This window comes from Elephantulus edwardii, unplaced genomic scaffold (assembly GCF_000299155.1).
Source record: "Elephantulus edwardii isolate Elephantulus edwardi_28Jun2011 unplaced genomic scaffold, EleEdw1.0 scaffold00012, whole genome shotgun sequence".
Lineage (NCBI taxonomy): Eukaryota > Metazoa > Chordata > Mammalia > Macroscelidea > Macroscelididae > Elephantulus > Elephantulus edwardii.
In genome coordinates, this window is record NW_006399762.1 from 26,106,031 (window position 1) to 26,116,824 (window position 10,794).

Genomic DNA, 10,794 nt, shown 5'->3' on the forward strand with positions numbered 1-10,794 from the left:
CCACCTTTCCAAGCACAATATCCTTTTCCAAGGACTGCTCACTTCTAATACAATGCCCAAAGTAGGTGAGACAAAGCGTCACCGTCCTTACATCCAAAGAGAATCCTGGTTACACTTTCTCTAAGACAGATTTCTTTGTTATTTTGGTATAACACCACAACTGAAAGACATCAGTTCTTCTTCTGTCATCCTTAGTCATTGTCCAGCTCTCTGATGCATAACAACACCATGGCCTGGTTCAGGCACACCTTAGTCTCTAGACTGACATTGTTGCTTCTCAGTACTCTGGAAAGATCCCTAAGAGCAGATTTACCTAATGCAATTTGTCTTTTAATTTTCTGACTGCTGGTGCCAAGAGTGTTGAATCCCAGTAAAGTGGAATCTTGGCAAGTGAATTGATGCCTTTGAATTGTGATGTTGGAGAAAAATACTGAATAATAGTCCAGGGATTGTTGAAAGCCGACCACGTCCGCCATAGAGGAAGCGCAACCAGGGTGCTGCATAAAGGAAAGGAGAGTAAAACGTCTCACATAGTTTGGATGTGTTTTCAGGATTGACACAGTGTCTGTAACAATGGGCTTGGACATGGTGGAGATTGTGAGGATGAGCTAGGCTAGAACAAGTTCAAGCTGTTGTTCACATGGTCACTATGAGTTGACCTGAGGGCAGCTAACAACAATAGTGAGTTCTACATGCACAATCTTAACAATTCGCACTGCTAAACCCAAAGACTGGAATCCCAATGACTTTGTAACCCAAACGCAGGGATCCATCACCTCCAGTGGAGAAAATCAGGCAGTCTCCTCCAATTTTTATGAGCTCTCAGCCAGATGGAGAAGAGATTGAAACTGTCAATAGCTTCATCTTGCTTGGATCCACAATTAACACCCTTGGTATCAGCAGGCAGGAAATAAGGAGACACATTGCACTGGGAAAGTCTGCAGTTGGGAATCTTTCCAAAATTATTGAGGAGCAATGATGTAAGTTTGAAGACTAAAGTGAATCTGATTCAGGCCATAGTCTTTTCCAATAATTTGTTGTGCATCTGAGAGCTGGACAATGAATAAGGATGACAGAAAAAGGAATAGATGCCTTTGAGCTGTGGTGTTGGAGAAGGATGCTGGACATCCCACAGACTGCCAAAAGAACAAACAAATGTGTCTTGGAGAGGGTGAAGCCTGCGTACTCTTTGGAGGCAAAAATGATGAGGCTTCATCTCACATTTTGCATGTTGCTAGGAGGTGTAGAGAGTCAGCAAAGGAAAGGAAGACTCTCGACCAGCTGAATAGATGTGGTGACTGCCACAATGGGCTTCTGTGTGTCAGGAGGTGTGATGATGGCACAGGATAGAACAGGGTTCAGACCTTTTTTTCATAGGGTCACTATGAGTAGTACTTGATTCAATGGCACCTAACAACAGCAACAAGAAGAAGTCAGATCTCAACTCATTGGCAATGAGTTTGAGTTCCTCATTTTGTCTTTATTTCTGGATTGTTTTCTCATACTTTAACATCTGTTCTAGCCACTTCCCTTGGTTTATTTCTTCAATGACTCCTGTTACCTGTGGGCTTTATTTGCTTTACCTCTTCATATTTATCATGTTCATCAGAATTCTTATATCTTTGAAAATTTCTTTTTGAACTTCTTTTTTCCTTTTTCACCTTATGTTTCTTGATGGAATCATGTGTTGTGTTTACTTAATTTTGCATTCTAGCTAGTTTAATATTTCAAACTTTTTTATCCTTTTTTTTCTGAAGCTTTGTCTGACATACTTCCAACATGTTGCAAGGAGGAACCAGTCCTTGGAGAGGGATGCCATACTTGGGAGGATGGAGGGACAGTGCAGGACAGGGAGACCCTTGATGAGATGGATTGATTCAGTGACTAGGGTAAGAGGGGTGGGTGTGTCAGACAGTAGATTGGCACAGGATAGAGCAGAGTTTAGGGCTGTTGTACATAGGGTCCCTATGAGTTGTAGGCAACACAAAGGCACATAACAACAACAACATCTAATTTCTGAGTTTCTCTTATGGTGATTTATGTTACCATTTTATGTCTTGAAACTTTTTCCTTTCTTATTTCAAACAGTACACTAAGCCATTTATAAATTTCTATGTGTATCTTTGTGTTAGGTTTTATTGCCTGTAGTGGTAGTGCAATTCTCTATTCTCTTTTTTTTACTTTTCATGAGTTTTCAGGTAGCATTTTGGTTCATACAATGTTTCTAATCAAATTGGACAGCTGGTCAGCGGTAGAAGGACGCACAATCTTCTGCAGATTAACTGTCTCTGAAAACTCACTGAAGAGTCAGCATGGGTACTGGTTCAGATGGTACTCAACAACAATGTCACAGACCTAGAGTGTTTCATGTAAAATTTAAAAAAATAAATGTTGTTGTCGTTGTTGTCATGTGCCATCAAGATACTTGCAACTCATAGCTCTGAACCCTGAACTTCCCTGAGCCAGTCTTACTAATTCTGACACATCTATATTGCCCTAGTTACTGAGTCAATCCATCCATCTCACGGGAGTCTTCCTCTCCTGTGCTGTCCCTCTACCCTTCCAAGCATGATGTCCTTCTACAAGAACCAGTCCCTCCTGTCTCTTTCCTCAAAGTCTATGAGATATAGCTTCAAAATCCTAGCCTGCAGGGGAAAGCTAGTTTCACTGTCTCCAAGACAGACCTATCTGTTTTCTTGGAGGTCCGTGGTTTGTTCAGTACTCTTCTCCAGCGCCACAACCCAAAGGCATCAACTCTTCTTCTGTCATCCTTAGTAATTGTCCAACTCTCTAATGCATAACGAATAATTGTGAAGACCAAGGCCTGGATCAGGCACACCTTAGTCTCTAAATTGACATCATTACTTTTTAGCACTTTGGAGATATCCTTGACAGCAAACTTCCCCAATGCATTTCTTCTCTTGATTTCCTGATTGCTGGTGCCAAGTGTCTTGGTTGTGGAGCTAAGCAAGCTGAAATTTTTTCTCCATTCAACATGGTGTTGCCAGTTGGCCCAATGGTGAGAATCTTTGTCTTCTTGATTGGTGTATTGTTGTTAAATTTTTATTTATAACAAACAATTTAATTATAATAAATCGTTTATTGTTTTCTTGATGGTCTTCCTTTGGTTTTGGGCTTTTATTAAGCAAAACTAAATGACAGCTACAAAATAATTGACCAGTATTCAAAACCATTAAAACAAAACAAGGAAAAATCTGAAAAAATATCATGACTAAGACATTGTTGTTATGTGCTGTCAAGTAGCTATGACTCATAGTGACCCTATGTACAGCAGGTCTAAACCCTTCTCTATCCTGAGCAACCTTATTGTCTCTGACACACCTACCCCCAATAACCCAGTCACTGAATCAATCCATTTCATCAAGGGTCTTCCTCTCTGTGCTGTCCCTCCACCCTTCCAAGCATAATGTTCCTCTCCAAGGACTGCTCCCTCCTTGTAACATGCCCTAAGTATGTCAGACAGGTTCAGAATCCTGTTGTCTCCAAGGAGCAGCCTGATCTCACCCTCTCTAGGACACCCCTGTTTGTTCTCCTAGCAGTCCATACTATATTCAATGCTCTTCTCCAGCACCACAGCTCAAAGGCATCAATTCTCCTTCTATCATCCCTAGTCATTGTCCTAGTCATTCTTCTGATAGAAGAAGACATTACAATTAAATATAACCTGAAAATATTATTCAAAAGTAATATCTAACATGTATTATGTGTGTACATGTATATACATATATAGTCATGAGTTTAGCTTTGTCTCCCCAATTGCTTATATTTTATGACTTAATATAGAAGCAATGCAATTAGCTACCATGATCTAATATTAAAGAGTGTTAGGAGTATTAAGAGTAGAAATGCAACCACTGTGGAAGGCGGTATGGCGCTTTCTCACAAAGTTGTAAATAGAGATAACATTTGACCCAGCAATTCCATTACTGGCCATAACTGGCACCCAAGCATATATATGCACAACCATGTTTATTGTGGCTCTGTTCACAATAGCAAGGAGGTGGAAACAACCTAGGTGCCCATCAACAAACGAATGGATAGAGAAGCTGTGGTATATTCACACAATGGAATACTACGCTGCATTGAAAAACAAGGAACTCATGCAATACTATTCAAAATGGAGGACATTATGCTGAGTGAAATATCTCAGTCTCAAAAGGGCAAATTTTGCATGGTGCCATTGTTGTAAAATGTGATTGATGTCAGGGTTGCGGTAAGACTGAGAAAAACTGGATAAATTGTGTATACTGCACTGAAGCAGATGAGGGAGTGAACAATTGAAAAGTAATGTATGATAGGGTATTATGGTTATCACAAGAGTCCACAATTAAGGTTGCATAGTGGAATGTATGTGGGGTGGTGAGAGGGGAGCGGGGGGATTGTGTACCAGGGAAGGAGTGTTTCTTTTACTTTTGAAAGAGAGGAGCAAACTTGGGGGGGGGAGGCTGGGGGGGGAAAGAAGTGCAGCAATGAATGAATGGAAATCCAAAATCTCTGTAAATGCTCATTTAAATTATTTTTAAAAAATTTTTTTATAAAAAGAGTAGAATACAACACTATTTAATCCCCTCACAGCCCTAATCAGATGCAATGGAGTTCCTATAGGGGGTGTAGCCTATAATACCTTTTATCTCACAAGAGATGAAAGAGGAGGAAAGTAACTGAGAGGGGGGTCCCATAGTATCACTAAGAATGGAATGAGTCTTTTTGGATCTGGATACCTGCTCAGCGAATCTCCTGGGTACCATGGAGGCCAAAATGTGTAGATGTTTCCAGGGAATGTCAGGTATGTAGATACTTAAGGAAACAAGGACTTTCCTCTACCGCTGTCAGAGCTAATTCCCCTAGAAATGGCATCTTGAACTTGAACTTTTAACTTCCTAACCTATAAGAGACTAAATTCCTTGTAGTGGTCTTCACAATTACTTGCTACGCATCAGAGAGCTGGACATTGATTAAGGATGACAGAAGAATTGATGCATTTGAGTTGCGGTGCTGAAGAAAAGTATTGAACATACCATGACCTGCCAAGAAAACAAATAGATCTGTCTTGGAGAGGGTGAAACCAAGTTTCTCCTTGGAGGCTAGGATTCCGAAGCTCCGCCTCACATACTTTGGGCACATGGCCAGGAGGGACCAATCCTTGGATAAAGCCAGCATTCTGGGAAGAGTGGAGGGACAGCTCAGGAGAGGAAGACCCCGGGAGAGATGGATGGATCCAGTGACTGGGGCAAAGGGTGCTGGTGTGTCAAAATTAGTGAAGCTGGCTCAGGGTTCAGAGCTGCTGTACATAGAGTCGCATGTAACAACAACAAGAAAGTCATCCACTTGTGATATCTCTGTGATAGAACTAGATACCTAAAACAATGTATGCACACACACATGCACACACCCCTCAACTAATTCCTTTTTACTTAGACTTTCTCTTTCCTTCATCTCTTTATTAGTTTGTCCCTGGAGGAGAGGCCTGTGGGATCACTTTGAAGCACTCAGAGATTGGCATTGTTCTAGTCACTTCAAGTCTCACCCAAGGCTCCTGCTCTCACCAGTAATTGGATGACCAACACCCATGACAGCTCAGCTGTTGCCCTCACACTAGCCTGCTGTGGTTTTGGTGTCATCTATTTTGAGAATCCTCTATTCCCAAACTCATCAACTGGCCCATCGCTTTCCTCTGCTTTCCCACACAGATGCCAGGAAGACACAGGTCTTCTGGTGGATTTGAGAGTTCATGGGATCACCTTTTGCCTGATTTTGTCTTCCATGTTGTCCCTGTGTTTTCATTTTTGTTATTTAGTTTCTCTGATGTTGTTTTCTTCACTGGAGCTTAGAACTTTCAAATGTATTCTGCTAGTTGCTGTTCAGTAGACTGATTCATGGAGACCCCAGGTGCTTCAGAGTTCATTGCATAGGGTTTTCTTGCCTGTAACCTTAATAGAAAAAGAATACCAGCTCTTTTCTTTCATGCTGCCATGGTGTGGATTTAAATTTCCATCCTTTATCTTAATGGAGTGCACACTATTTGTGCCTAAAAGGGGATTTATAGATCTATACTTAAATCTATATTGTCATCATTGTCTGTATCTGTCAGATTTATCAAGATTTAATTTCTATATGATGCAGTTTCAGTCCCTATTTGGTTTTGGGTGGAAAACACCATACTTCTATCACTATCTTACTAGCATCCTAAAAACTTCTCTTTAAAGGCAATCAACTCTGTCCTTGTTGTGATGTGTCATTGAATGGACTGTGACTCATGTTGTTGTTGTTGTTGTTGTTGTTGTTGTTGTTGTTGTTATGTGCCATCAAGATTCCTGCAACCCATAGCCACCTTATGTACAACAGCTCTGTCCTCAGTCTCACTACTTCCAACATACCAACACCTCATTGCTCCAGTCACTGTATAAATCTCTCATCGTCCTCTCCTGCATTGTACCTTCACCTTTCTGAGCATGATTCCCTTCTTGAAGGATTGTTCCCTCCTGACCACTTGCCCAAAGTATGTGAGATGGAATTTCAAAATCCTAGCCTCCAAGGAGAAACTTGATTTCACCCTCTCCAAGACAGACTTATTTGTTTTCTTGGTGGTCCATGGTATCCTCAAGACTCTTCTACAGCACTAAAACTTAAAGGCACCATTTTTTTTCTGTCATCCTTAGACATTGTCCAGCTCTCTAATATATAGCAAGTAATTGCAAAGATCATGGCCTGTATTACGCACACCTTAGTCGCTAAACTGACATTATTGCTTTTCAGTACTGGAGAAGTCCCTGACAGCAGATATTCCCAATGCAATTTGTCTTTTGATTTCCTGACTTCTGGTGCTAAGAGTGTTGATTGTGAATCTGAGCAAGCTGTTATTGTTAAAAATATCAATCTCTGCTCCATCTATCATGGTGCTGCCAATTGGTCAAGTGGTGAGAATCTTTGTCTTCTTGAGTTTCAATTCATATTGATACCTTTTATAAGAAATGTAAGTGCAGGCTATATACATGGATTTCACCTAATGGTATGCACAGTAATCAGACTGATTACATCTGTGGAAGGAATCATTGGAGAAGTTCAATATCAGCCCTGAAAACTAGGCCAGGTGCTGATGGTGGAACAATCAACTATTCATTCATATGCAAGTTCAAATTAAGGCAAAGGAAAGTTAAATCATATCCACAGGAATAAAAATTTGATCTTGAATCTATACCTCCTGAATTTAAAAACAAACTCAGCAATAGGTTTGAGGCCTTAAACACTAATGAACTAAGACCAGATGAGGTGTGGGAAGATATCAAGAATATCATCCACGAAAAATGCAAAAGGTTGTTCATTACAAAGAAGGAAGAAGAAAATACCAAAATGAATGTCAGAAGAGACTCTGAATGTTACACTACAGCACCAAGAAGCCAAAGTAAAGGGAACAAATCAAGAAGCTAAGAAGCTGAATAGAAGATTTCAAAGGGCAGCAGGGGAAGATGAGGCAAAGTATTATCATGAAATATGCAAGGAGCTGGAGTGGGAAAATCAAAAGGGGCAAACTTGCTTGACATTTCTTAAGCTGAAGAACTAAAGAACAAATTCAAGCTGTGAGTTACAATGCTTAAAGATGTTATGGGTAGAATATTGAATGATTCAGGAAGCATTAAGGATAGAAAAGTGTATACAAAGACATTGTACCAAAAAGAATCGACAGTGACTCATAGCAACCCTATAAACAAGAGATCTGAACCTTGCCCTATCCTGTGGCATCCTTAACATGTCTGGCACATTGAACCCATTACTACAGTTACTATGTCAATCCATCTTGTTCTCTTTCACTGACCCTCCACCCTTCCAAGCATGATGTCCTCCAAGGACCGACCCCTCCTAACAACATGCTTAGAGGAGATGAGATGGAGTTTCACCATCCTTCCCTTCAAGGAACACCTTTGTTTCACTTTTTTCCAGGCTAGATCTATTGGTTCCCTTGGCAATCCATGGCACATTCAATATTCTTCAACATCACAACTCAAAAGCATCACTTCTTCTCTCTTCCTAGTCATTGTCCAACTTCCATATGCATAACAAGCAATCGAGAAGACCATGGCTTGGATCAGGAGCACTTTACTATTTAAACTGACATCACTGCTATTTCTTACTCTGGAAAGGTCCTTTTTTTTTGGAAAGGTCCTTAACAGCACATTTTCCAATGTGACTCATCTTCTGATTTCTTAACTGCACAACCAAGATGTTGGTTGTGGATCCAAGTAAAACAAAATTGTTGACAACGGTGATTTCTTCTCCATCATGACATTGTCTATTGGCCTAGTGGTATGGATTTTGATATAGAGATGTAATCCAGTTTTTCCCCCCTAAAATTTAATTCACATAATGTTTAATCATTCATGTAAATTAAAATATAGAAACATATGAGTTAATGCATAGCATCAGAAAGTTAATTTTTGTTGCAAATATACAGTATTTGGTGTTTCCTTTATTAACAAGCTTTACTGCAGAAAGAACAATTTCATTAAATCTTAATTCACCTGGGTCATTTTCCGCAAACTTCTATAGCATTCTCTAACAAAGTTTCATCATTTATTAATTTACCCATAGTTAACTTGAAATGGTTTCCATACACTTAGTTCATCAAGATGTCCATCTACATGACTAATGCAATAAAATGAAAATCTACTTTCTCATGTATACTTGGTGCTTTAGTCTGATGTTCATGAGCAATGATCTCGTGAGAAAATCAAACAGCATCACAGTCCTCCAGGTATTCTGCTTTTTCTTCAGGGCTCATTGACATAGACTCCTCTAGGAATTTTTTTCAAGATTGATCCAGATTCAAAGTGCATATTTTCTTTGTTGTCAGCCATAACATGGATCAGGAATTGCTGATTGTTTGCTTCATTAAATATACAAATTATGTAATATTTTGTTCCTAAGATTTTCATTTTTCTGTTCTGAACACTTCATACCTTTCTGTAATGGGAAGAGAAGTAACATTGCACAGACTGGTCTTGGCACCATGCTAAAGTGTTCAAGATCCATTCCACATACATCATCATATTGCCAGTTAGGCTGTAAACTTAATTGTTTAAGAAACTGGTTAGTGACCTCAGGATTTGCCTCCAGGGGCAGCCAGCACTGACCCTGCTTGGTTGCTTTGCTCAGACCCTCTCCAGTTCCTGGTAGCCACCTCCACTGCTGTCGAGATATAATCTAGATTGCTTGATAGGTGAGCAAATTGAGGGCTGCATCTGTTTGAAGAAATTTTTAAATTGGTACTCCAACAATTCATGGTGCCTCATTTTTTGCTAATACCTTCAATGAAGATTAAATTTTTTTATTGGTCATATGCTACTTCCTGAAATTGTTCCATGTCAACCAATTCTTTTTGGTGCAGTGACTCTGTGTTCCTTCTCTGTCTCTTTGACGCTTCCTAAATTATTCAAGGTGTTGCCCATAGCATTCTTCAGTACTGCATATTGAGACTTGAATTTTCTTCAGATTCCTAAGCTTGAGAAATGCCAAGCATGTTTTTTCCCTCTGATTTTCTAACTCCAACTCTTTTCACACTTCTTTGTAATACTTTGTTTTGTCTCCTCAATCTGCCCTTTGAAAGTTTATGTTCAACTTCTTCACTTCATTATTTCTTCCCTTTCTTTTGGCTTCTTCACTTTCTAGTGCAATTGTCAGTCTCTTCTGACATTAATTTTGATCTTTTGTTTTTTCCCTGCCATTGTAATGATCTTCTGCTTTCTTCATGGATAATATCCTTGAGGTCATCACATAATTCACCAAGTCTTCAATCATTTGTGTTTGTTGCCTTAAACTATTCTTGAGATGATTTTTAAACTCAGATGGGTTAAACTCAAGGTCATATTTTGGTTCTTGTGCATTTGCTTTCATTTCATTCAACTTCAATTTGAATTTGTACAGGAATAATTGACGATCTGTTTCAACATCAGTACCTGGTCTGTGTTTGGCTGTTGATATTGAAGTTCTCCAACAATTCTTTCCAAAGGTGAATTCAAGCTTATTATTGTGTTTTCCATCAGATGAGGTCCATGTGATAATTGCTCTTCGTATTTTTTTTCCAAAGATATTTACAATTAATGAATCATTGATCACTTGAGGTCCATGGGATAGTTGCTGTTTGTATTTTTTTAATCAAAGATATTTACAATGAATAAATCATTGTGCAAAATCCAATCATTCAATCACTGTCTCATTAGTCACCAAGTCCATAATTTCTGAGTACTAGACCTTCTTCCTTGTTCTCAACTTTTGCTTTCCAGTCGTTAATTATTATTAATGAAACTTATTGCATGCTTGATTGATTTCAGACTGCAAAATTTTGTAGGAATCCTTAATCTTCTTATCATTGGCTTGAGTTGTTGGTGTGTCTATTTGAATGGCTTTTGTATTAACAGCCTTTCTTTGTATATGTATGGCTAATATCTTATCATTCACAGCATTAATTATTGAAATCATGAAGATTACAATATAATAGCAGAAATAATGGCTAGTTGAGCTATAGAGAGACTGAAATATATCCTGAGTGTTAATTAGTGCTGAATTTTCCCATATGTCTAGAAACAGAAATGCAAGGGCTTCTCTCGCAGTTGACAATAATTTACAATATTACGATGGAAATATTGGTGCAATATTTTAAATCTATTAATCATTACCAAAATATCATTAATTTTACCTTTTTTTAACTGTTGTTGTTGTTAAGTGTCATTGAGTCGCAGACAACTCACAGCAACCCTATGAATGAAAGATCTGAGCACT

At 39.0% G+C, this 10,794-nt stretch overlaps 1 pseudogene; it reads right to left on the bottom strand.

Annotated features, from left to right (window-relative positions):
• Positions 1-8,403: 8,403 nt before the first annotated feature.
• On the bottom strand, positions 8,404-9,147 carry LOC102851875 (annotated as a pseudogene).
• Positions 9,148-10,794: the final 1,647 nt, after the last annotated feature.